The sequence below is a fragment of the Typopeltis vanoorti genome, chromosome 9, assembly GCF_054136105.1.
Source record: "Typopeltis vanoorti isolate ZY-2024b chromosome 9, IOZ_Tvanoo_1.0, whole genome shotgun sequence".
Taxonomy (NCBI): domain Eukaryota; kingdom Metazoa; phylum Arthropoda; class Arachnida; order Uropygi; family Thelyphonidae; genus Typopeltis; species Typopeltis vanoorti.
This window is the reverse complement of record NC_143557.1, coordinates 128,060,737-128,087,401: the sequence shown is the minus strand read 5'-3', so window position 1 is coordinate 128,087,401 and position 26,665 is coordinate 128,060,737.

Here is a 26,665-nt window from a genome sequence, read left to right as displayed (position 1 = left end):
ACACAGGTAATTCATATTAAAGAGAAAGTGATAATAGTTATGATTCAAATTCAGGTTTGCAAGGTTCATCTAAAAAGATGAAAAAATCATATAAGCAAAAATTCAATGAAGAATGGTTGGAGGATCCCATTCTTAAATCCTTGATTTATTCAAGTAAAAGTAAAGGAGACACTGCTTATTGTAAATGTTGTGCTTTAAGCATTAATGGTAGCACATGTCTGTTGATTCGTTATGCAAACACTCCAAAACACTAGCAGAATGTAGAATCTAAAAGAAGTCACCAAGCATAATGTCACTGTTTAAATCCAGTTTCAAATACCAGTCGGAAAAACAAATTAAAGAGGCAGAATTAAGATTATGTGCATATGATGCAGGCAGGCCCCCTTCCGTTCAGGGGTGCAAAGAGTACAATGAACCTGGTCGGCACAATTTAGGGACGAACACGTTCGTAAAAAATAGGGAATGAATAATACACTGAACTGTTTGTGCATATTTGTAACCTTCCAATGTGAGAGATTTCAGTGAGGGGCTGAGTAGTTAAATAAATGGTACGAGCTTCAACACCACTTACTTTAATCACTGTTCTCAGCACACTGAACAAATATTTAGGAGTCTTGAGTTTTCTTCTTGATGGACCTGTGTTTCACTCAGGATTTTTCCATGAGTGCAGGTAACAAAGATGCCTTCAACGATCTCGATCTTGAGCCTCTCTCTTCCATGTTATACCCATTGATTTCACTAGTGGATCTTCCCATCTTGTAGGTGGTCTTCCTGGTTTCCTCTTTATTCCTGTTGCCAGTTGAATATTCTATATGTCCATCTGTTATTCCTGAGTCTGGCTATGTGACCTGGCTATCTCATCCTGCTTTCATATACTGCAGTTACCATATCTTTTATGCCTGATCTCTTGGTTCCGTGATTCTAACAGGTTCCATTTTGTTGATGTTACAAATCCTACGTTCCATTGCACGCTGAGTTATTCTGAGAGTCTCTTCTTTTCTTGTCGTGTTCCATGTTACATTATAGGAATATGTTTGTTTATTATATAAAAGTAATGTGTTTTTTTTTTACTATTTGTGTTTTTTCTTTATTTTAATACACATTCCTCTTAATGTGCAGTATAATAAAATGATTTGAAACGTGTTATTGTACTTCGGGATCCTTTAATTTTTAATGAAATTTTTGCACTCAGGAGTCGCAAACCCACGGAACGGCCCTGGATGCCGAACACAATCTGCTTTTGCGGCTTATGGATACTCTTCCAACTCTATTGAAAACAATTGCTACTGATAGTGAAATTGCTAAGAAAATACAGTGTGGACGCACTAAATGTAACTGTCTTATAAAAGATGCGTTGGCTGTAGATTCACGCAATGAAATCTGAAAAAAAAAAAAAATCCTTTGATGAATGGACTCCTTTTGACAAAAGAAAAATGGAAACATTCATCAGTTACAGATTTTACTATTTCTGAAGAGTTAATTAATTTAGCAAAATAGGATAAAAATAATGAATAAATACTTCCAGTGTTTCTTGTGGATGGGAACCTCTGTATATATGTAAATAGCATAATAAATAACTGAAAATTTAATGTTACATTATTTTAAACACTAAAATGGGACTAAAAATTATATGGTAAATTAATACACACATGAAGTGCTTGAGTTACAATTGGGACTTCTGTTATGATGACTGACAACTGCAGCTCTTGGACTTATAGATGATACAGTGAGGTGAGTTTTGACTTTTTGTTAATTTAGCGGTTTTACATTGAGTTCGTATATGATAATAATGTAGTAATATTGTAAAATGTCTTAAATAGAGTGAAACGAAAGCAAATGAAAATTTAGTACTTTTTTTTTCAGATCTAGTACCTTTTTCCTGTATAAGTTAGCACGAAATATTTTTGCTGGGTGGTCACCCTGGTGTGGAGTTTCACAGGTAATTATATCATTCAGAATTTAATTTTAAAAAAGAGATTGTATTATTATTCTTCTTCTTATTATTATTATTGTTGTTGTTCCGGGAAACTCCAAAGATTCGACAGACTCATCGAGGGAGGCCCTAACATCATGTCTGGAACAACTATTCAACATTCACACAGTATCTATCATATCTTGCCTTGAACTCATTCACGGTCGTAGCACCCACAACAGACTCTGGAAGCTTATTCCACTCATTCACCACTCTCCAAGTAAAAAACCTAGCTCTAACACCCTTGTCAACCACGCTCTTGCCCAGCTTCCATGCATGGCCCCTAGTCCTCCCACCACCAGTCATATTTTCAAAAATATCTTCTGGATCAATCTTATAAAAACCCTTCAGTAATTTGAATGTCTCAATCATATCACCCCTCCTTCGCCTATCGTCCAATTTCTGCAACCCACAAATCCTCAACCTATTCTCATAAAGTTCATTCCACAGACCTGCTATCATCTTGGTCACTCGTCTCTGGACCCTCTCCACTTCCTCCCCATCACGAAGAAACCCTGGTGCCCATAACTGGGCACAGAAGTCCAGATGGGGTCTTATCAAGGCTCGATACAGAGGAACAACAACTTGCTTCTCTCTGCATGTTAAAGTATTTTTCATAAGCCAAGTGACTTGGTGAGCTGTTTTAGTTACTTTTGCAATGTGCCCCCTAAACTTCAACTACCTATCCACCAGCACTCCCAAATCCCTGGCCTCAACAATCTCCTGGAGTACGGTTCCACCTATGCGACATACTGCTGCTAATCTTTTCACCCCAAAATGCATAACCTTACACTTTGCCACATTAAACGGACATCCATTTTTCCTAGCCCAGTCCTCCAAACTATCCAAATCATCCTGTAAAATTTTGACATCCTGTGCACTCACAATTGCTCTACCCAACTTTGCATCATCAGCAAACAAGTGAACACTTCCTTTCAAATCCTTTCCAATGTCATTGATGAACAAATTGAAAAGCAGTGGTCCAAGAACAGAGCCCTGCGGCACTCCACTAGTCACAAGACGTCTTTTTGACTCCACTCCTGAATAAACCACTCTCTGGTATCTCTCCTTCAACCACCCTCCTATCCATCTTACCAACCCTATATCTATCCCCATCTGCTCCAGTTTACTGATTAGGGTTCCATGTGGTATCCTGTCAAAGGCCTTGGCAAGGTCCAGTAGTATCACTGTAAACCCATTACCCTTATCCAGTTCAGCTGTCACTGTGTTATAAAACGTGAGCAAGTTACTGAGGCATGATCTACCCTTCACAAAACCATGTTGTCCCCCATACAATATCCCGTTTTCATCTATCCAATCCTGTATTCTTTTCTTGACTAATTTCTCTAAGACCTTGACAATGATTCCTGATATGCTAATCGGTCGGTAATTTACAACAGCGGTCTCGGAACCACCTTCATGCAGTGGAACTATTTTCCCCTCCTTCCACCAGCTCGGGATTAACCCAGACCCGAGACTCAAATTAAACAAAATGGTCAAGGGTACTGACAATTCATTAGCTGCTTCTCGGACTACACGAGCTGGTATACCATCCAACCCCACAGATATTGACATTGAGGTTATGCAATAGACTACTCACCTCCACTTCATTCACCACAATTCCCGTATAATCTACTGGTTTATTCGTTTCTGCAATGTCACCACCTGGATGATATATTCTTGCAAAGTGCTCACTCAGTAACTCAGCTATCTAAACTGATTTAGTTACCTCCCTACCATCGGCATTCTTTAAAATCATTCTGCGATGTACATTTTTCCTTTTACTTGCTACATATCTAAAAAACTGTTTAGGATTCTCTTTAGCCTGCATGGACAATGTTCTTTCGTAATCCTTTTTTGCTTTTCTTACCACACTCGTTACCCTTCTGGCCTGCGCTTTATACCGTTCATGTGCCTGTCAGTCACCTTTCTCCTTAAATTCCCTCCATAGTTGTTTCTTTTTTTGCAGCTCAAACTTAATGGTGTTATTCATCCATTTAACCCCTACTTGATTTATTATTCGGACTCTAGGTATACAGTCAGCCATTGCTTCATGCAAGCACTTCTTAACTACCTCCCATGCACTATCAACTTCTAGTCCTTGCAGTTGTACATGCCATGGCACTGAGCCAATCAAACTCCTAAGCTTGTCATACTTTCCAGCCCGATAATTCCACATGTACCCTGTCTTAATTGAAAATTCTACACCTTTAGCCACCTCCCAAGTCAAAACCCTATGATCACTCTCACCGATTGGTGGCAATGTGGTCATATTTGTTACAGCCAAATCCTCAGATGTAATTACTAGGTCAAGCACTCTCTGACCCCTAGTATTTTCCATTACATGCTGTCGCAGATAGTTTTCCCTTAATAACCGCATAAAATCCAATTCCTTCCTCCCGTGTGTCCTCTCCTCACTCCAATCAATGCGACCATAGTTGAAATCTCCCATAATAATCACCCTCCTTCCATTCATTTCTTCTATTTGTTTGTGCATACTGTCACCACCATCTTTTCCATCACCTGGTCTATAGCAGCACCCAATTGTATATTTAGTTCTGCTAGCCACAATCTCACACCAAATGGCCTCAAATGTGCTCTTTTCTCTATCCTGCAATTCAACTTCTATTCTCCTTGGCTGTAGCTCATCAGCTATCATCAACAATACTCCTACCCCCATTTTATTCTCTCTGTCATTCCTGAACACACTATACCCATCACATTCAATCCCACTAGCTATATCATCTACAGTCAGCCATGTTTCACTAATACTAATAACCTGTGGTCTGGAAGTGCCAACCATGGTCAAAAACTCTTCCTTCTTGTTCCTAATACTCCTAGTATTAGTGTACATGAATTTAAGACCCCCATTAGCCCCAACCCTACCTTGATGCCTTATATTAACTATCCCACTCTGGTTTGTTGTCCTTATTTGCTCTAGCATATTATATTCATTCTTACATTCAACTGCCTCCCTAAGGACTGTATATCTACTGCCCCCCCCCCCCCCTTAACGAATCTAGTTTCCCTGAATTTGCACATCCACTACATTCAGCAACACTTTCTCAAGTCTTCTTACACCATAACCATTCAAATGCAAGCCATCCATCTTATACAGATCCTTTCGCCCATCAAACCCACTCCACACGTCCACAAATTCCACACCACTCGTCATGCATAACCCACGCATAAAGTCCTTCGCAATTATGGTCCTCCTTTTAAACATTTCAATGTCATATCGTGGCAAAAGACTAATCATTCTAACTCTCTCACTCTTTTCTTTTGCTACCTCAAACAATTCATTCAGGTCTTCTATCATTTCCATTTTATCTCCTTTCAAATCATTCGTACCTGCCACAACAATCATTTCTTTCAACCTTTCCTTTTGCTCTCTAATAGACTCAGATACATCCTTTATGGTTGCACCAGGTTGGTACGATTTTGTCAAATCCTCTACTAACACACCTCGTACAAACGAGTCTCCATACAGCACTCTATCCTTCATTTTGTTCATGTTCACATTCATACGCCTATTTTTCCTGTCATACCTTTTATTATTGGTTGGTTCATTCAGTCGACTTTTGTTCATGCACTCTAGCTGCTGTTTTGCCCTTTCTATCGCACCATTCAACAACGCGATCTCATTCAATGCATCTATCTCATCTTTTATTCTCTGAGAAACCATTAATACTATCATTCACACTCTCATAATTCTCATGTACAACCTTGCCGTTTCTTGTCATATCGCTATTTTCTTCATTCTGAAGGATGACAAAAATATCACACTCACGATCCGAAATACACTTCAATTCCTCATTCTCCCTACATTTTCTACACACATTCAATCCTTTATTATCATCTATCCACACTCCGACTGCACTCTGTAAAGCGTACATTTCACAGCTAGTACACTGACTCATTTCTTTTATACTACTGTTCTTTGATAACGATGGCGAACCATCATTACTGGCCGCCATTTTCCTTCGTACAGGTGCCATAATTATTGCAACGTGTTTTATCAAATAATAAGTTATACATACCAAAAACACACAAACAGACGCACTAAAATACGCAAGGCAAACAAAACTACGCAATATTAACTAATTTTATCAACGATAACTGAAAATAATACTTATCTTATCAGGAGCTTGCACGAACACTACACACTACGATATAACCATCATCATTATTATTATTATTATTATCAGCAAGAACAACAGCTTTGATCATTGTAGTCAAGACGCAAAACTGTTATGTAAATATTAGAGTAGGATCGAATTATTCCTGTACTCGAAACAAACTTTAAAGGTCGTGCCTCCGCGATTTATTATTATTATTATACAAACACCTCCTGCAGTTAAGATTCGAGGGAGGCTATAGTAAGATACATTCATTTCTTTTTTCTTTAATTACAGGAGTCATGAAGTACGATTTTTAATTTATTTTGTTCTTGTTTTCTGTAGTTAGGTGTTTTTTTTTTGTTTTTTTTTTCTATATATACGGTTATACCAAATGAGAGATTCACTGAAAGAGTTACAGAATCACTGTTTTGTAAGATTATCATTATTTAGGCATACACATTCACAACTAGATAGGAACATGTGCTGAATCAGGAGAGGTTTGTAAAATTGGCATTAGATGTTTACAATTAACACTGAAGAATTTTGACTTCCAATGTTTGAGAGATTGTTCAATGGCTGGTGTATGTGTCTTGTTATGATGATAAAAAAAATCATACAAAAAATACTTCCATTGCCACCATTTGAGATTTTACTGAAAATTTAAAAGAATTGCATGGCGCTACCAGTGTTGTAACTAGCTTTTCATGGGTCCAAAAATAAAATCTTTTATTTTCGGACGCATCTTTTATTATTTTTTTTTTGAAAAAACTAAAAACAAAAAATAAATACGATAGGAATAGATAGGTTAATATTTTTACTTTAACCAAAAACATTACGGGAATCGGTCCCCACTGAGGCAAAATTTAAAAATTGAAAATATAATACTGATTATTTTTTCATTATAGTGTATCTTCTCTGTATCCTTTCCAACATATCCTCGTCACCATGAAAACCTGGCAACCAAAGCTGTGCACAATAATCCATATGAGGCGTATACAATGGAATCATAACCTCTCTATTTCTGCATGTCAGGGTTCTCTGCATCATTGCCATTATTCGATGTGATGTCTCCACAACTTGTGCAATGTGGCCCTGAATTTCAGGTCCTTGTCCACCACTCCTAGATCTCTCATCTCCTCTACTTCTGTTAAAGTTTCCTCACCAAGTAATACTTTGCATCCCATCGTTGCTTACCAAATCTCAAACTTTACACTTGGCAACATTGAACTGATAGTTCCACTTACCTGCCCATTCATGCAATCTGTTCAAGTCCTCTTATAAGGGATTAACATCAGCCTCACTATGCATTGCTCTCCTCAGTTTTGCATCATCTGCAAATAGCTGAATATCACTAGTTAAACCCAACCCAATATCGTTAACATACAAATTGAACAAAAATGCCCCCCCCCCCCCATATACAACTTTCTGATAGCCACTCACTAATCCAACACAGAAGTCTGTTATCCAATCCCATCTGCTTCAATTTATTTAAGAGCTGGTCATGTGGCAGTCTATCAAAAGCCTTTGCAAAATCCAAGTACACCACTGTATATGTGTCTCCTCTGTCCAAGATATTGTCACCTTGTTATAGTACGTAAGTTAGTGAAACATGATCTTCCTTTAACAAACCCATGCTGATAACCACAGAGAATACTGCTGCTATTAACCCATTTCTGTATTCTGCCTCTTGCCAATCTCTCCAGTACCTTCACCACAACTCCAGATATATACAGACTGGCCTATAATTTGAAGCTACAGCCTTATTCTCTGCCTTTATGCAGTGGAACAATTTTACCCTCCTTCCACTCCCTTGAAACCTGTGCCATTGCAAAACTCTTATTAAACAGGCATAAAAATGCTACTGCCAGTTCCCTGGAACATTCCCTTAAGATGCGTGGTGATATGTCATCAAATCCCATTGCCATATTAACATCAAGGTAATTTATTTCCTCAAAGACCTCCTGCTCACTCACAATTAAGCTATCCTCTCCTATGTCCTCTACACTTAAGTTCCTCATGATTCCACCCTGATCAGGATGAAACACTCTTATAAATTGATCACTGAAATCAAGAATGTCTTCTTCTGCAGCAGTTACCATTCTACCAATTTCATCCTTAACTTCATCTTTCCATGATCGTTCTTCCTTCTACTTCCACATATCTAAAAAACTCTCTAGGGTTTTTCTTAGCCTGATTTGCCAATTTCTGCTCATACTCTACTTTTGTTTTCCTTACTGACCGAGTCACTCTCCTGGCTTGTTATTTACATTCTTCATGTGACTGATTACCATTATTCATCTTGAAATTCCTCCAAAGTACTTTCTTTTTCCAGATTTTGTGCTTAAGCTCCACATTCATCCATTTTACACCTACCTTTGGGATACATTCGTACATTGATGCTGTTATGTATTTCTTTGTAAGTTCCTATGCAGCATTTATTTCCTTACCGCTCAACTCCTCGTTCCATGTTATAGCTCAAAGTTGTCTCCTAAGCTTGTCATAATCACCTGCCTTATAATTCCAAATATATCCTTTCCTTGCAAAAGTCCGCATATGACTAGCCACAACACAGGTGATTACTTCATTATTACTTTCACCAACTGGAGGAAAATGTGAAACCCCCTCTAACAATTACATCCTCTGATTAAATAATGAGATCTAGAACTCTTGATCCTCGCTTGCCTTTCTTTATGTGCTGCCTGAGATAGTTATCTCTCAATATGCTGAGTATCTCTTGTTCATCTACCTCAATTCTCATATTATAATATAAGCAACTGCAGAATCTCTATCTAAATGATACACCCTTTCAATTGATCACTCATCAACTGAACTATTTCCTGCTTCTGTCACCTTCCTAATATCTGCATTGATTACAGTTATCCTTCCATAATTATTCTTCCTCTTACTTGCTACAACATTAGCTTTATAATATATTATCTGATTATTGCTAGTAGATACTATATGCACTCGAAGAAATAAATATAGTCTAATAAACAAATTTGCAGACCGTAGCATATGCAGATGGCAATAGCAAAATTGAAGAACCAGACAGAAAGCAGAAGAAATATATTTGGAATTGAAAAATTAGCTTACAAGATAGGGCTAAAAATTAACCCACAAAAAAAAAAAAAAAAAACATAATAATTAGTACCAGGCAAAATCAATTAACTGATACAAGAGTCAAAACTGGAAAGTCTAAAACAGAAAAAGTGGAACAATATAAATATTTAGAAGTAATGTTCTGCACTTCTACCATCTCATTTGGTTGACTTGTGATCATTACTTCTAAATATTTATATTGTTCCACTTTTTCTGTTTTAGACTTTCCAGTTTTGACTCTTGTATCAGTTAATTGATTTTGCCTGGTACTAATTATTATGTTTTTTTTTTTTTGTGGGTTAATTTTTAGCCCTATCTTGTAAGCTAATTTTTCAATTCCAAATATATTTCTTCTGCTTTCTGTCTGGTTCTTCAATTTTGCTATTGCCATCTGCATATGCTACGGTCTGCAAATTTGTAGAAGGCTACGGTCTGCAAATTAATAAAGAAGGGTGAATAATCATGCCTTTTATTCTCTTGCAAGTGTATTAAGCTTAGAAGATATCCATTGGAAGACTAACATACAAATATATAAATCGATACGTCATCCATTTGTCACCTGTGAATGGATAATTATGGTGAGGATGAAAAATCTGATTTCAGGTTTCGAAAGGAAAATCCTTAGAAACATACTTGACCCAGTGAATGATAATGGTATCTGAAGGATCAGATACAACCATGAGTTATATCACTATAAAAAATATACACTGCTTGGAAAGAAGACAATGTAAACCATAGTGTGAGGAACAAACAGATGTAGTGCCCACCTTAATCATATGTAGGACCTCCATTCACTGCAATGACTGCAGCAATCCTACTGGGCATACTTTCCACAAGCATACGATAGCAACTGATGGGAATTTTGGACCGTTCTTCCTGTAGGCATGTAACGAGGTCCTGGACTGTGATGGAATGGACATCCCTTGACCTCACCCAACCTTCTAGTTCATCCCACAGGTGTTAAATAGGGTTGAAAGCAGCGTTCAGTGGAGGCCAGTCAAGTGTGGTGATGTTCATGTCCACAAATCACACCGTTACAGCAGCAACCTTATGACACAGTGCATTGGCTTTCTGAAAGAGGCAATGATCAGTTCCATAGAAATGTCACAAACTAGGGAGCATTGCATTGTAAAGAATGTTCAGATGCCTCTTGCAGTTCAAGTTCGTAGCACCACAAACAAGGTCTGAGGCCAAACCAGGAAAAACAGGACAATGTCATCACACCGCCACCTCCAAATTTCAAAGTAGGGATTATGCACTCTGGTAAGAGATGTTCACCACAGGCATGCACCACACCCACACCTGTCCATCTGCTTGGTAGAGAGTGTAGCGTGATTTATTGCTCCAACATTCAACATTTAACATACAATATTTAGAACCAAGGCTCATGTTATGAGCCTCAATTCTGAATGTGAATGTCTTGTGGAGATTCTTGTCCAGTCGATGCCCAGAACTCTGAATTCAACATGTCAGATGATGAATGATGATTTTTATATATTATTCTTTGTAGAACTCTATGGTCTCGTTCAGTGAGTGGTGGGTTGTCCACGGTGGGAGTACTTGCAGTTGGCTCCCTGATCTTCCATCTCAATATGGTATCACTGGTTACTGAACTCGGATGGCCCAATTTGTCAACAATTTGCCAAACATATAGGCCTGCAACATGGCATCCTATCACAATACCCCTTTCAAACGCTGTCAGTTTCCTTCTCATAGCCATTTCATCCAGACACAGTTGCACTAACTTGGGAGCATCATATTCCTCTGGTTTATACCAGCTACAAACAAATTATTATTATTATGTAACACCTTCAAGGAGTCCAGACTCGTTGAGGGAGGGCACCTACTCTGCAACTCTGTCTCCAGAACTTAATCCACCAACTACAGTGAACTGCCACTACCATCATCACCAACACCAATGCCATCTAATGCCCACTACCACTACTAGTATTTTTTTGTCTGTATGGATGAAAAACCCAAGTTTCTGGGAGGAAAAAACCCTGCTACCTCTGTATGAGATCAGCTAACTCATCTGCAATTGAATAAAAACCATATAAAAACTCATTACATGCACGATGCACATTGCCTATGGGGGTGTCCATTGACTTCTTTCCAAGCAGTTTAAAATATCTAGTTTAATCAAGCTCAAAAAGTTGCAGTGGGCAGAACATGTTTTTCATGTGGAAAATGGCAGTATTCTTAAGAAGACTATAAATAGGAAAATTCTTGATAAAAGACCAAGAAGAAAACAAATTACAAGATGTGTATATATATATATACCCTTAGTCGAGATATCAACATCATATTGCAATGTCCAAACTGAAGAAGTAAGATTTGGGGCAGACAGGATTGGAGGGAACAAATCTAGGAGATGTAAGATTGGTTTGGACTGTAGAGCAATAGGAAGAAGAACAATCTGCTCGCATTCGATAATCGAGTGATAGCAGAGTTAGATATGGAGATTGGATGTACCACAATATTTCTGGATTGTGCTAAGGCACTTGACAGGATTCCACATTGGAGGCTGTTATACAAACGTCGAGGGGAGGGGGGGTTACAAAATAAATTGGTGATATGGATTCAAGAATGGCTGACTAATACGTATCAGAAAGTGATGTATGGCAGAGAAAAGTGACCAGTGGTTTACACAGGATTCTATACTTTGGACATTGTTGTTTAATATGTGCATTAATGATATTGGGGAGAGTCTTGACTCTGATATTCAATTATTTGCTGATGATACTAAGTTTGATAAGGAATGTAGCATACAGAACTCTTGCAGACTGATTGAAAATATTGGTTTATATAGACAAATGACAGTGAATATCAGTTGAATGTTGTGAAGTGTAAAGTTAGATATTTTAGGCAGAATATATTAATAGGAATTTGTTGGAAGTAGTTAATGAAGCTAGATACTGGGAGGTTATTATAAACAGTGAGTTGAAGTTTAGTCAGTTAAGTGCTAACTTCTAGGAATAAAGAAGTTATTTTTACATTTTACAAGGCCTTGATATTATTGCATCTGGATTACCCTGTGCAGATGTAGTTTCCTGGGTTCCAAGGAGATTGGGAAGCAATTGAAAATATTCAGTAGTGAGTAACAAGCTGATTGCTAGCCTTTGGAATTGTACATATAAGGACAGATTGAGGGAATGTGGTCTTCAAAGTTTGAGGAATACATGGAGGAGAGGAGATATAAGAGAAATATAAAAGTTATTATTATTATTATTATGGAAACCTCCATTGAGTCAGCAGACTCATCATGGAAGGTCCACTTAACCAGCATGTCTATCACATTGAACTTTGAACTCTATGCTTCCCTGCATTCTGGCAATGCATTCCACTCTCCATGTAAAAAATCTACTCCTCATGCCCTTCTTCACCACTCCTTTACACAACTGCCAGGGATGGCCTCTCATTTTTTCCCTCAGACCTTCCACTCTTTTTGTAATCCTCCTCTTTATTAATTTGGTTAAATCCCTTCACCAACTTAGTTTGTCGTATCATCTCTTTTCAAAACTTCTATCCACCTAATTGCAATCTACATTCCCTCACCCTCTCTGCATAGCAAACATTCCAGTCTTGATATTTCCCTGGTTGTTTGGCTCTGGACTTCTCTAATGTTTCCCATCACAGTGCCTTATGCATTGACACCACCAGTACTTCCTTATATCTACTTGTCAGTGTATTGCAGCAGCATTATGATGTGTGATCTTTGCAGCACTTGCAGTGTGCTTTTTAATCCACTGTCAACCATCACTCCAAGATCCTAAATCTCATCCAGTTCTTGAAGCATAATTCCACCAATACAGTAAACCATATATCTCTACGCTCCAAAGTGCAGCACCTTGCATTTATTAATATTAAGATGTTTAGCTTTGACACTCATTTGTCAAGGCTGCATGTCTGTCTAAATCTTTCTGGAGAAATTTAATACCACTCCTACGCCTTATAATTATTTCCAACTTTGCATTGTCAACAAGCAACTGAAAATTCCCTGTCAATCCGCATGAAATATCATTAACAAATTAGTTAAACACAGCAAATTAGTAAAGGGATCTTATACTATAGACACAAGTAAGATTTTACAGTTTAAAGATGATGGAAGTAGAACTCATTCCTGAAAGCTGGCTAGGGGTGTGTGAAATGGTACTATTAAATGTTGTGAGTTTGGTAAGTGTTCAATGAAAGATATAAGTGTCTAAATGAGTCCCCTCGGTGAGTCCTTGGATTCTTTTGAAGCACATTCATTATCATAATAATAAAACAGAACATAATATCCAGAATAAGGGAGAGGAATTGGTGGCGCAGATAGCATCAGGCTGGCCAAAAGTTATTGGGATCACTGAGACGTGGTTGACAGAAGGGGATATAATCACAGGAATAGAAGTCACTGGGTATAGCATTTTTTGTCAGGATAGGAGGGGAAAGCATGGTGGTGGGGTACTGCTTATGATAAATGATGACCTATGTCCTCTAAGAGTGGAGACTTTGGAAGGAAGTGAGACAAATGATTTTGAGAGCATATGGTGTGAGGTAGAGGTAGGCAAGACAGGATATTTAGTGGGGTGTTGCTACAGACCCAGGAGCACAGAGGATGGGGCCAGGAGATGTTTAGACAGCTAAGTTTGGCAAGTGCAAGAAGAATGATTGTTATGGGAGATTTTAACTACAGTAGTATAAATTGGAGAGAGGAAGATGCATGTAGCAATAGGGGAATGGAATTTCTAGAATTCTTGAGGGACAAATGTCTTAAGCAACATGTAACAGAGGGAACAAGAGGTTCAAGAGTTTTGGATTTGGTTATAGCGTCAGAAGAGTTGATAATAACTGAGATGACATCTCTCCCACCAGTTGGAGAGAGTGACCATATGGTGTTGACTTGGAAAATGAATAGACATGCAGGAGTATCAAAGAGACAGGAACTTATGTGGAATTATAAAGCAGGTGATTATAATAGTCTTAGACGTCAACTTCGGGAAGTTTCATGGAGGGAGGAATTGGAAGGCAGGGAAATCATTAGTGCGTGGGAAATTGTGAAAGAATATTTGTTAGCAGCAATGGTAAGTTGTATACCACGAGTGAAGAAGAGGACACAATTTGGAGTAAAGTGGATGACAAACAATATTAAACAGAAATTGCATGTGAAAAAGAGACTATGGAAGAGATATAACGAGACAGGTGAAGAGAAGATGCATGAAGAATATAAGACACAGGCGAGAAGAGTGACTAGTGTGGTAATTAAAGCGAAAATGGAATATGAGAGGAGATTGGCCCTAAGATCCAAAGAAAATCCTAGGGAATTTTTTAGCTATGTGTCCCAGTAGAAGGAGAAATGACTGTGGAAGAATGATATTGTGGGATAAAAATGGGAATAGAGTGACTGATGCAGAGGACATAGTGGAATTGTTCAATGAACACTTTAATGGAGTATTTCATCCTAGACGAGTCAGTTTTAATGCTAGAGGGATAGGGCTGGCTCGAGGTTTAGAGGTACAGGAGGAGAGTGTGTTTCAGATACTGAGTACTCTGGATGTCAGTAAAGCTTTGGGACTGGATAGTATTTCAGCATGAGTTTTGAGAGAATGTGCTAGGGAACTGACAGTGCCTTTAACCTGGCTTTTCAATGAAAGTCTGGCTGCGAGAAAGGCGCCCAGGGAATGGAAGGAAGGTAAGATAGTGCCATTGCATAAGAGTGGCAACAGACTGGAAGTGTCTAATTATAGGCCAGTCTGTGTGTCATCAGTAGTTGTTAAGATCTTGGAGAAAGTAGTGCGGGACCGTATACATCATGGGCAGATGAGGGTAATGCTATCTGTGAGAGTCAACATGGATTTTTGAAAGGGCGCTCTTGTTTTAGCAATATGCTAGCCTTTTATAATAAAGTTACAAGAACATTAGATGAGGAAGAGGCATATACTGCAATTTTCTTACTTAGTGAAGGCATTTGACAGGGTGCCACATGATAAGCTGATATTTAAGTTGCAGCACATGGGTCTGGATGTCAGATTGGGCAACTGGATTCAGGATTGGCTGTCTGATAGGTATCAGAGAGTTGTGTATGGCCGAGCAGTTTCAAGGAGGCAGAGGGTTACAAGTGGGGTCCCACAGGGGTCAGTACTAGGACCTATATTGTTTAACCTCTATATCAATGACATCGCCAGTGGATTGCAAGGCGATATTCAGTTGTTTGCAGATGATGCAAAGCCAGGAAGGATCATTAGTAATAGTGCAGATGTGGAAGCCCTGCAAGAGGATTTGAATAAGCTAGATAGATGGGCAAATGAATGGGGGTGTCAGTTTAATGCAGCAAAATGTAAGGTCTTGAGGTTTGGGAAACATCGATGGGATGCTTCATACTCTATGGGAGGAGTTATACTGGAGGAAGTAGGGGAGGCAAGAGATCTGGTTTTGATGATTGATAGAAACCTGAAATTTATTGGACATATTGCAAAGGTGGTGAAGGTAACAGAGAGGATTGCTGCAATTATGAGAAGGACACTGACCTGCAGAGATAAAAGGGTTATCATTCCTGATAAGTCTCTGATCAGATCACACTTAGACTATTGTTCTCAGATTTGGTCCCCAGGATTTGAAGGGGATAAATTAACTGTGGAAAGGATACAAAGATAGATGACAAAGATGGTTTCAAGACTGTACAATTTTGGTTATGAGGATCGGCTGAGGGAATGCAGACTGCAGAGCTTGGTGGATAGAAGAAGGAGAGGTGATATGATTGAGAGTTTTAAAACTGTTGAGAGGTGGTTACAGGGTTGACACTGGGGAGTTCTTTCGCTTGGTTAAACAGCAGGAAGGAGTGATGACAAGGGGCCATCCCTGGAAGTTACAAAAGGAAAATGTGAGCAAGAGGGTGAGGAGTGGTTTCTTTGCATGGAGGGTGGTTGAACCGAGGAATGCATTGCCTGATGGAGTGGTGAGAGCGAGAATTGTCAGTGAGTGTAAGGAGTGGTATGATAGACTTTGTGTTTCTTAAGGGAGACCTCCCCCTTGATGAATCTTGACAGACTTTATGTTCTTAGGAAGGACCTCCCACGATGAGTCTTTTGACTGCATGGAGGCCTGAATAATAATAATAATAATATGCTGTGGGAAATATGGGCCCAACAAATTATCTTTCTGAAAAATATTGTTATTATTATTATTATTATTTGACACCTCCAAAATATCCCAGTTAGAATTTTAAAAGTACAAAAAAGAAATCTTGCATTAACATAGATTACCTCTTTGAGTAATCTAAGAAATTTTATGCTTAGCATTCATCATGTGTGTGTGTGTTCATTTATGTATCAGATACATTTAAGTAAACAGTATTCCTAAAAATGCTAATCTCTTTATTAAACATTTACAGGGGAAAATGCAGATTCCAATTCTGCCCACAAATTATTAACTAGAGGCATTATTAAAAAATGCATGGAATGAAAATTTTCCAGTATGGAAACAGTTGGCTGATAACAAATAGTAACATTATTTGTAATTGAGGTACAGCCAGACAGTGAACATGCCTCCTTCATTTAATACAACAATGATTATTTCATTCCATAATATTAACAAGCTTCACTATAATATACACCTTTTTTTTTTTTCATCCAGCTGATTTTTTTTTTTTTTTTTCCCAAAATATATTAACATGAATTCCTGGTTAACCACAAAACCTGGGTTAGGTTTAGTTTTTAGGTCAGCTTTACTATTTACTAGCTTGTTAACGGAAGTACTTATTTAAACACACATTCCTTGCCATTTACTTGTAGTTACAATATACTATGCATGACTTACAAATTTATTTTTCCTTCAATCTGTAAAAAAAATTCAAAATTAATATTGAAAAAACTAACAGAAATTTAATTTTAATAGAGGTAAATAAGTGAATTTTTATGCTTGACAATATTTCTTAGATATTAAAACACGTGTATGCATATAAAAATCTTAAAATTGCATTTAAAAAAGAATATTTGGGAGTCATCGTGAACAGTCATTTTGCACATATGCACTATGGTGTGTTCATATATATATATATATGTGTGTGTGCATCTTGACAAGAAATATTAATGATAACACTCATTCTTCCATATAAATAAAGCAACAAAGAATTGGTTATGACAATCATGGGAAAGACCAGATTTCTGGGTAGAAATCTGGTCTTTCCATCACAACCAGGCAGTTTTGTAAGAATTTCTGCTCGATAAAATTATACGTGTTTCGCAGTTTGTTTCCCTCAAAACAGAAAGAGAAATGTTATTATATTCGGTGCCACTACTAGATATCTAAAAACTCATATAAAGCAGCTGGTATTTTGTACAGCCTACATATTAGATTTGGGATGATATGTTTGAGATTCTCACCATACAAATAATTTCAGTATATGCAAAACAGAAAAATCATGTGTATTTGAATGTAGCTGGCAAACTTTTACAGGTTTATTCCCTTTCTCTGTATCTATAGTCTCAAAACGCTGCAGTATTTGATAACTTATAAACATTTTATTAACATTTTTTAAAATTTTCCGGTAGAGCTTATCTCAAAACATTTCATGTAAAATATTTTTATTATGTAAGAATGAGCCCAGCACCAAAGAAGCAGAGGAGATTGGCAATGCAATTCAAAAGTAGCTACTTGATTGTGATTTTTAATAATTTGTATTATTATTATTATTATTACCACCCCAAGACCTCATATTTAGTTGCCATTATGGCATTGCTCAACTTTCTGAGCAGAATTTGCATTATTAACAATTTACAACATAAATAACTGTCACCCTCTAGAATTTTTACCCAACACATCATGAATATCTTCACTGTGAATTGAAAGATGGAACAATTTACAAGAGTACATGACAGAAGGATTAACAATTATAATGAGGAAACATATATCCTCAGTACAGGAGTATTACTTAACTTTGCTGTTCAGTGTTATTGTTTATTTTTATTTATTTTTTTGTATACTATGTATTAAACTTTGATAGAACATTTAAGCAGAATGCTCTGCTCTCCACTACAACTCACAGTTCTTTATCTGCATTGTCAATCCTTAAGTTATTCCATCTTTCAAATCACACTGAAGATGCCCCCCAACACACTGAGTAATAATAAAAATAAATAATCATTGCTTCTCTGACAATAATGGTATTTATTATATCATAAATAAACATTTCATATGTAAAAAAGTGGCTAAATACTAAAGAAGCGAGTAAGATGCAATGTAGTGGTAGCTACTCTATTGACATTATCTTTAATGTCTGCTAGTGATACTGCTCAAATTTCAGAGGAGGATTTACTTTATCAACTACTTAATGCTATTAAGTAATGTGAGACTAATTAGGTGACAGATAAATTCATTGCATTGTGCAAGACCATTGCTGTCAAACTTATTGGAGGCTCAAAGTTAGCTGTAGATGATGGACTGAGTAGTGTACAAGGTGGGTTACATAATATAGAGTGCTCTACTGCAAAGAATCCTTGAACTTCATGGAGATGTACATAATAATGTACATTGGAGGAAATGAGAGATCTGGGGGTGATAGTGGATAAGGATCTGAAATTTAGGGGACACATAGCCAAAATTGTGAAGACAACACAAAGGCTTCTGGGAATGATGCGGAGGACACTGACTTGTAGAAGTAGGGAGATTCTTGATCCATTGTATAAGGCTTTTATTAGGCTGCACATGGACTATTATGCCCAGATTTGGTCACCTGGTTTTCAGAAGGATGAAGAGATGTTGGAAAGGGTCCAGAGGCGACTGACTAAGGTAGTTTCTAACCTGTGGAATGCCGAGTATGAGGAAAAATTGAGAAGATGCAGTTGCAGAGTCTGGTAGAGACCTACAAGATAGTAAGGGGTTGTTATAGGATCAATGCTGGAGAGGTTCTACAGAAAATAGTGGGAGATAAGGGGAGAACCAGAGGTCATCCCTGGAAACTGTATAAAGAGGGTGTGAGTAGGGGAGTGAGAAGCAGGTTTTTTTTCATGCAGAGTTGTGAATGATTGGAATGCCTTGCCTGAGAGAGTGGTGTCTGCAGAGAATTTGAGTGTGTTTAAAGCATGGCATGATGAGCTGTATGTATGATAAAAGGACGTCCCAGATGAGTCTTTGACTCCATGGGGTCTTGGGTAATAATATAATCAAATGGCTTGAAAATATTCTATGCTGTGTGCTAGAGTAGGATTCACATTTAAAAACAAAGGCAAAAAAAGCCAGTTCTAAATTGCAGCCAACCTCCTTCTCCTCTGGCTCACTTATTTTTAAATATGTTTTTATGAGACATCTCCTTTCTCCCTTTTAGATGAACTAGGTAAAACAGTTGTGAAATTAATTGCCAAAACCATTGAATTATGTGCCGTTGTAGAGGTGTTATAGTATTTTTCTTTTTCTGCCACCTTTTATAACTCTGCTTTCCATTTTCAAAAACTGTAACGGAAAACTATATTCAAATTTAGTCAAAAATTATTATTGTGACACCTCAGCAGACACTCAGGTGTCTGCTGTGGAAGTGAGTTCTCCCCTCCCTCTCTTTTTATCTAATTGAGCTAAAATTCTCAGAGAAGTGTGAATAATAAAGTCAAATCCTGCCATGGGCATGGATGTCTGTGGAAATACTAGTGGCGGGCGGTAGATGTACCAGAAGATGGTGTAGTTGCAGTTGGAGGATTGAGCAGTGGAGACAGAGTTGTAGAGCAGGTACCCTCCCTCGATGAGTCTTTGGACTCCCTGGAGGTGTCACATAATAACAATAATAATAATTAACAGAAATAACTATATCTAAATTTGGTCGAAATCAATTGAATCGCAACTTGTAGACACCTTTACAGTGTTTTTAAGTGTTCCATCCTAACCACCTTTCATTTCAATCTGACTACATCAAATTTCTCAGGAGACCTGCAACAAGAAGAAACAGCTATATCCTAAAATTCAGTCATACTTGTGACACTACTCAACTAGTGCAATTTGTCAAGCCTGTAACTGCCTGCAAAAGAGAAGAAGAAAAAAAAAAGCTTTTTGAATGTTTTTTTTGGCTATATTTAGAAAATTATTTATAATTATAATTTAGAGTCATAATTTTGTTTAGTTCTGTTAAGTTGATTGATTGATTCATTTCGTCCATTTCTTCAGAACTGGTAGAGTCCCCTAATGAGGGGGTTTCATTCCTAGCGAATTTTTAATGCAGCCGGTTCTCACTCCTCTGTTAAGTTACTGGATTATAAAACAAGTGTTTTTTATTTTTTTAAACACGTAATCTCATATAACGTTTTTTTTTTAAATTCCTCTTGGCTCTCTCGCTATTAAAAAAATAATATATATATATAAATTAGCCCGCCCAACAGACTTTTAATTATTCTTTTGAGCCTCTGTAGTTCAGTCGGTATAAGCCCTCTGGTCGGAAAGACCTGGGTTCGATTCCTGTCCAAAACGTGAAGAACCTTTATCTGGTCTCTTTCGACTAAAGGTGAGTTAGCAGGTCTCATATGGAAGTAGAGGGTTTTTACACCTGGAAACTTGGGTTTTTCGTCCCTCAGAACAGGCAAACCGTTCTGTGAAAACACACACACACACATGGATCTACAGTCATAAGATACATACTTAATTCCTCATTAGGAGGGCTCAACCAGTCCTAAGAGATGGTGGAGGAAAGGGGGGATCCCACACGAATAAATAAAAATAAATTATGTAGCAATTTCCTTTATCTCTTGTCACTATATTATATAAAAAAAGTGTTTAGATTAGATACATATCCTTCTCAAAATTATGCTGCTCCCGATAGAGTATCATTTCTCTCTACCCATTCAGAAAATCTGCCTTTTACCAACTTCTTCAATACCTTAGCCCACCACTCCTGAGATATTGATTGCACTGTAATTTGCTATGTCTGTCTTGGAGCCTCCTTTGTGCAACAAAACTATTTTGCCATTTTTCCATTCCCTTAGCACCTTCACTAAGCTGAGATAGTTTGGTCAAAGGAGCTGCCATTTGTTTCACATTTTCATAATACACTGGCTGATATTCCATTTAATCCCATTGCTATATTTGAATTAAGGTTCTGCAATATCCTAAGTGTCTTCAGTTCATCTACCTCTATTCTTACATCAGTGAATGTCACATCTGACACTGTGGTATCTCCACCTGGATGGTACATTCCTGCAGAATGATCACTGAGTAACTCAACTGTTTCATCTGCTTTTGTTATTCTCTTACCTACCTACTGTCAGCAGTCATTATGGTTATCCTTCCATAGTCATTCTTCCTTTTTATTCACCACATAGTGAAAGAACATTTTGGGATTTTCTTTGTCCTTTCAGCTAGTTAACTCTCATAATCCGCTTTTGCCTTGCTTACCATACTTGTTATGCTGCTGTTGATTACCTTTCTCTTTATATACCTTTCACAACTTTTTCTTTTTCTACAATCCCTCTTAATGATGCTACTCCTCCATTTCCTGTCTGATTTATCCTACTGACTCTCGCTATATATTCTGATATTGTTTTTTACGAACACCACTTGAAGCAACACCACTTATGCTAGGAACTGCTCCAATCTAATTCCTGTGGCAGCAGCAAGCAGCTATCTATTTAATCCTATTGGTCTCTCTCTCTCTCTCTCTCTCTCTCTCTCACACACACACACACACACACACACACACACACACACACACACACACACACACACACACACACTATAGCTCTTGCATTCTGTTCCTATGACTGTATCATTCTCCATCAGCCAAGTCTCACTTAACACCTATAAATTTTGGCCAAGTTAAATTAACTAATGCCAAAAACTCATTCCCTTATTTTGGATGTGCTCTGACATTAATATACATTAATTGACATATCCCATTTGATTGTCCACAACCTCCCTCACACCTTGTGCTGACTGTCTCACTCAATTTCAGAGCCTGAGCCATTCATCATATTCGATTATTCCTGCACTCACTCACCTCAAGGATGTTTGCACACACTTACCTGTGTTCCTTCTCCTAAAAACTAGTTTCTACGACCCTCCACTTCTTATCTTTTGTTTGTGGATTGGATATATGAAAAAGAAAGAAAAACAACTTTCCAACCGTTCACTGAACAACCTGTAGAAAGTGTTGTTTGATGAGAGTTTATACATCAAACTTGCTTCACATATCTGCAAATTCCACACTGTTCCTCCTGCACAACCTATGCACTGAGGCATTTGTAATTATGGTACTTATTCCCAACTCTCCTCTATTCCACTGTGGCCACAGACTCAGTTTTTACTTTCTCACTCTTCTTATTTGCTTGTACCAACAACTCTTTCATGTCTTCCGAATATTACACTTGTCACCTGCCAAAATATTCATCTCTTTCACTTTCCCCTCTTTCTCCACATCCTAACAGCATCATTTAATCTCTTCCCCAGGGAAACACTAGTTTCATCCCACTCTTTCAGAGAGTATTTGTACAAAACTCTCTCTCTCTCCATACCTTCTCTCTTTTTTTTTTGCTCTTTCACACTCTGCTTTCTCTTCTCTGTTTTTCTTTAATAATGTATAATGAGACCTGTGGAGTATTCATAACTACAGAATCACACATGTTGTACCACCACAGTAAAAGTTAAATTTATTATGCAGATATAATCTTACATATTGTAAGACATCATCAGTACAAACAACAATGAGGAATTTGAATAAAGAAATAGTAGAACACATGCATTAAATTGGAATCCCTCTATGTATAAAGTTGTGTGTTTATAGGTTAACACTTTTGGGTGAAAATAAATTAAAATAGGTTAGTTAAAAAGAAAATATAAGAGATTACAAATTTATTTAATGCCATTGAGGAATAACAATTTCCCAAACTTTTGGAATAGTGAGGCAGTTATTACGATTGAGGTTAGGTCAATGAAGTAGAGCTTCAGCATTTTCTTTGTATAAATGTTCATGTTTATACATCGATCTATGCAGCAATTTGGTGTTTTCCCATGTGTTTTCAATTCGATGTTGTGCCAAGACAGATTTGTAAGGTTGGCTGTCAATCAGTGGGCATGCAGTGTCCCAAAAGAGGAGAGCCACCAGTGGTATGCTGCAGGAGTCTTGGGTGTCAATTATTGTTCAGTTTGTATGTTAATGATATCGGGATGGAAGTTTAACTGGTGATGTGCAGCTGTTTGTAGGTGATGCAAAATTGAGGAGAGCAATGCAGAATCAAGTTAGATGTTATGGCCTTACAGGAGGACTTGAATAGATTGTATGAATGGGCAGGTAAGTGGAACTATTAGTTTAACGTTGTAGAGTTTGAGGTTTTGAAATTTGGTAAGCAACAATGGTATGCAAAGTATACACTTGGTGAGAAAATTTCATAGGAGATAAAGGAGATGAGAGATCTGGGAATAGCAGTAGACAAGGACCTGAAATTCAGGAACCATGCTGCACATGAAAATATATTGAAGGAAATAAATTACAAGGCCTCGTGAATAGGAGGAGGGGGAATATGATTAAGACATACAAGTTAGTCAATGGTTGTTATCAGGTTGACATGAAAGAAATTTTTCATAGAATGGGAGAGGGGAGGAAAAGAACAAGAGGCCATGCCTGGAAACTGTATAAAGAGGGTGTAAGCAGCAGAGGGGTAAGGAGATGGTTCTTTGCATGGAGGGGTTGGAGAGTGGAATGCATTGCCTGTGTGTGTGTGTTATGAATGTAGACACATTGAATCAGTTTAAGGCACAGTTGGATGAGCTTTGCATGTAATAATGTGTGCCTCTCCATGATGAGTCTCTGCCTCCTTGGAGGTCAGATGTTAGCAGGGTTTTTTCTCCCAGAAACCTGGGTTTTTCATCCCGCTTATAGACAAATCAGCCTTCAGAACACACGCAATTTACAGACCAAAAATCAAAGATAATTAGAAAAATTAAATTTAGGCAGATGAAAATTCCCACCTCACTTTCTTTTACATATAAGTCCAGTGGCCTATTATAGTGATCTAACTTAATAAGCTAATTGTATAAACATCTTGTAAGTGCAGAAAAGTTGACTGTTGGTAAGAATAAACAATATGCAAGGAAATGTGAATGAAGTAACATGAGATTTGCTACAGACAGTGAAGTGGGAGAATTATGTGAGTGTGTTGCCAAAGAACGATAGTAGGAAACTGAGGAGAACAGCAGTGACTGCAAATATCATGACAGCTAGAATGGGAAGAGAGGAGTTGAGCATGTGGATGTATGGGAAAAATCTGAGGGTAGGAGAGAGCTGTTTGTTTAGATAGTCTACAATTGAGTGAGAGCAGCTGTGTGAAGCATTGTAGATTGTTGATGAAAGGAGAGTGTGCAGCCATTCTGGGAAACAAAAATTAGATGGCAGGACTGTGAATATAAGATATAAGGATCAGTGTAAGATGAATAATGATGGAAGACAAAATAGGATGCAAGGATGGTGAGTGATAATAATGTGTGTGACTTGAACCATATATGAAAACATTGACTGGAAGCAGGAAATAACGTATAAGTAAGAAGATTAAATTCCTTGAGCTACTTAAGGACTACATGATGCAGCATGTAGTTAAGTGACATGAGAGCCTCTGTAGCTCAGTTGGTATGGACGCAGCCCTTTGTCAGAAAGACCTGGGTTTGATTCCCGTCCGAGATGTGAGGAACCTTTATCTAGTCTCTTTTAACTAAAGGCGAGTTGGCTGATCTCGTATGGTGGTAGGGTTTTTTTGTCCCCCAGAACGGGCAAACTGGCGCCGTGAACACATGCATCTACAGACATAGGGCACAGCAGGAGGCATCAGGCCAACCACCTTATCCTTGAGACGGTCATGGTTGTGAAGTCCACAGCTAAAAATCTTAATTATTCATGAAAAGCTTAAGACAAGACAAGTTAAGTGACATGTAGGACATGAGTGTTGGATTTAGTAGTTTTGTTTCATACAGTGATAACAGAATGTGTTACCATGATGCCACCAATTGGGGAGAATGATCATGTGGTTTTGACGTGGGGAGTAGCTGAGTAGGTATAAGCTTCATGGAACAAAACACAGAACAGAGCAGAGAACTATGATAAATTAAAGAAACAGATTGCTGATGTGCAATAGCTTGATCAATTGAAAGGTAGAGAAATCAGCAGTACCTGTAACTTGGTCTGAAATCAGTTATTTATAGCAATGTTAGATTATATTCCTCAAGCATTTCTAACTCTTATAAGGGAGAGCTCAGAACTGAGAAACAGGAAGCAAGTTTAAAGAGGATTAAGATGATTTCTTGGAGCCATAAATGACACTGAAACATTGCTTACGCTTATCTTGATAAGCATTAATGAAGTTTAGAAGTGGCTTGCTTGCTCAATGTAAATATATATATTTATTATCAATAAATGACTATTCTCAATTACAAAACAATAGATCGTTATTATAGAGCATAATAACTATTAGGATTTTTATCATTCAATTGTTATTATTAAATTAAATAAGATAATAGTCAATCAAGAAAAGACAATAATAACATATGAATCTCAGATGGATCGTTTGATCCCTTAGATTCACACTGTAGCACTTTAATATAATGTACCACTTGTAACGCAGTAGTCGGTATAGAATTCTGTGGGAAAAAGAAAATGTATATGTAAATATATGTAACTGTATGTAAAATGTTATTAAATGTAATGTAAAAAAAAGAAACATAAGTAGTACAGAATTTGTGAAATAGTAATATTATATTAGAATTTTGGCTAAATTTCACTGTACTTATATACATATAATATATTGAAATGAAGATGCATATAACCTGTATATGTATGTATGTACTTGTATTCTTATAAGTACAGATGTGCACAGCAGGTATGAATAATAAAAAATTATTGAATTTGGAAAAAAAAAATCAGGTTTTTCGTCCTACATACAGGCAAATTGGCATCAGAACTTACGTAATTTACAAACAAACAAAAAATACTGTTGTTGCTGCTGATGGGCAGTAGATGGCATCGATAGTAGCGTCATTGTGTGTAGAAATGAATGGAGAGATGTGTGTGTTTGGCAGAGTAGAGTTGAGTGTCTCAGAGATGGATCCTTAGACCCCTTGGAGGCATCATGTAACAATTATAATAGTGTGGGTAGGGGAGATGAATCATGGAATTATGCAAGCACTCTGAGAAAGAGGTGTTATGGAAGAGATATAAAGAACAAGCTACCCCTCAGCAACATGAGGAGTATAAGACACAGGACAGGACAGGAAGGTGACATGTAGTGAGCAAGGAAAAACTGGCATGTGACAGGAGAGTGGTTTACTCAGTAAAGCAAAATCCTAGAAAAATCTACAGTTACGTTACTAGTAGAAGAAGAAAGGGTGAATATGGAAGACTGATTTTAGTTGCTGGAAATGGAACACAGGTCACATCTGCTGAAGATGTAGTGTGCAGTGAGTATTCTGTTAGTATTTCATGTGGGGAGGGGGGTGAGGTGTTAGGAATATTGTTGAATAACGAAGAAGGATATAAGAT